The 2,582-nt window shown below is 36.8% G+C and overlaps 1 pseudogene; it reads left to right on the forward strand.

The window, feature by feature from the left end:
- Positions 1–253: 253 nt before the first annotated feature.
- Positions 254–372, forward strand: LOC117504646 (annotated as a pseudogene).
- The last annotated feature ends 2,210 nt before the right edge of the window (positions 373–2,582 follow it).

A 2,582-nucleotide genomic window follows, 5' to 3' on the forward strand; every position in this document is an offset into this window, starting at 1 on the left:
GGATAACATACTGTATATACAAGTGTCAGCTGAAAAGTTCAGTCTTCAATATAATTAGTTTAAGAACAAGCAAAATGTCGAGTAAAATTGCTATGAGAATAATCCTTTACTGATTGACTATTGCACCCCAAAAGCTTTTCACCAATTTCAGGCATGCACGGAATTGTTTTTGATATCGTAAAAACAATGGAAATACTTGTTTTCATTTTCTTGTGTCATCCATGTATTTTTAGTGTCTTAATGTATTAATAAATTACACAGCTGGTCTGCTCTGTGTCAGCCTGATCCCGTCAGATCTCAGAAGCTAAGCAGAGCAGGATCTGGTTAGTACTTGGATGGGAGACCTCTCTGGAACACCAGCAGCTGTGTGTTTCTCCAGGTAAAACTGGAGTTGCATCAGGAAGGGCATCCGGCATAAAACTTGTGCCAATTACTGAACAATACCGGGAGCAGCCGAATGAACAACAACAATGTATTTATAAATTGCTTAAGCTCTTGCTATCATACATACTTTATTATTATTACTAATATGCATATGTCATGGACATGAATGAGTGAAGCTCATCAGCATCTCACCATGTCATTTAGGTCCTTCAGCGCAGCCCCTGCCTTTTTAAGTATTTTCTTTATTTGCCTGTCACATGCCTGGAAAAGCTCCTCGCCATCTAACCATTTCCTTTAGGTCCTTCAGACTTTTTTCAGTAAAATACTTCTTGGGAGCATGAACATGACTAAAACCTTTCAGCTTCGGGCTCTGCCCCTATACTTCCCACCTTTTTAAGCATTTTTATTTTTTGCTTTTCAGCTGACACCCCAGTTACAGCCCTCTTAACCCCCTGCCACTTTAAGCATTTTTTTTATTGTAGATGTAAATTAATATTCAAAGTTTTCAGCGAGTTGACAGTAGGGCTGTATAACATGATACAATGTGGCCGAATTATCATATCTGAATATTGTCATATAAATTGTCATGTAAATGTCACTTATATAGATGCTGTCCATATTCTCAAGCCGCTTAGGTGAGTAGGGAGAGTTCCCATGGGATAAAATAAGTTTCTCAACCTACCATCCCTGGTTCTCAAGACCAGGCACCTAAGTGGCTCTACTGTCTCTTCTTTTTTTTTTAAAGATATTTAGGTGTACCTTAGTAAATAAACACTAGTAGAGTTCCACCTTAGATTTGGAATGTATAATAGAAGATATACCTTACTGAATTTTCATATCAATATGATATACGATATGACTACGATTGGACACAAAGTGCAGCAACAGTGAAAATTAAACATTCTTAAACAAAACAGTAATACTCATTTTGCACTCATCATAAGGTTAGGATACTGTGCCCTCCAAAAGTATTGGAACACTTGGAATTTCACACATTTTAATTTGTTTATGCCATTTTAAATACTAGAAATACAAAAAAAAAAAAAAAAGAATTAAAATTTCTAAAATTATCTTCCTCAAACTCAAAATGAAAGCAAATCTCTAAAACTTGATAAAACATGTAAATAATAATCAGTTTTATTGCCAGTTTTCTTTAGACAAGTCAGGGGCTAGTCTTGGACTTTATTTACATCAGTTATGAAGAAATACAAATGCAATTAGCAACGTTAGCGAATATTCATAGCTTCTCCAAAACTATTAGTTCTATCAGTGTTCCTTTTTGTCAGTGTTCATCCTTGACCCAAAATACATAAGCACACCAAACAGCAAATGTCAACTGTGCGCTGCTTGTCCCTGATCAAAATTGCACGCACATAGGTATGCATGCACAGCTGTTTGTCTTTACTGCATGCAGGTGTTTCTAATCTGAGACACAAACAGAGTGGAGATCAAACAAAATACATATTTCAGTCAGATTTTGTATATCTTGTGTCCTTCCCCCCCCCCCCCTAACAAAATTTGCCAGATTGTTAGATTTTACAGAAAAAGTTAGCCCAAGACACTGACTTTCAAAGCTTTGTATTCTATACAATGGAGATATTCAAGCTGGAAAGTGCACAGAGAGTCCTGTTTGGCAAAATTCAAATAATTAACTAAAATTTCCAGGGGCTGTGGCTCCAACACTATTTGAGATACAGACCTAATATTCTGGGTTTTAAATATCTGTGGTATAGGAACACGCGTGATTTTTTTTCAGGAGAATCTGAGAGGATGACCTGGGAAGTTCCTTCAAAATTGGGTGATTTGAGATGTACTGACCCACACTGAGTTCTCTTTTGACTAAAACTAGAATAAAATGAACAGACTTTTATTTGACTCAAACATGGCTAATTAAAAATGGTATGTGAATTACTAAATATGACTAAAATTAAAACGGACATTTGAAAAAAGATTAAGAATAAATTTTAAAAACAGGTGACAAAATTAACACTACTCTGAGCTACTACTCCAATGAGAGTAAAGGTGCACTGACGTGAGCATGACTTTGAGTCACACACATGCACGAACTGTGTCATGCAGGAGCGTAAACTCATCTTTAACTGGTGCAGACTGAAAGTGAGAGGAGCGCTGGTGCGTGCAATTGGGCACAGAGAATTTTGAAAGAGTGACAGAGTGAGTGGTTGCGTCAGCGGATCGCA

Source organism: Thalassophryne amazonica, chromosome 2 (assembly GCF_902500255.1).
Source record: "Thalassophryne amazonica chromosome 2, fThaAma1.1, whole genome shotgun sequence".
NCBI classification, from domain to species: Eukaryota; Metazoa; Chordata; class Actinopteri; order Batrachoidiformes; family Batrachoididae; genus Thalassophryne; species Thalassophryne amazonica.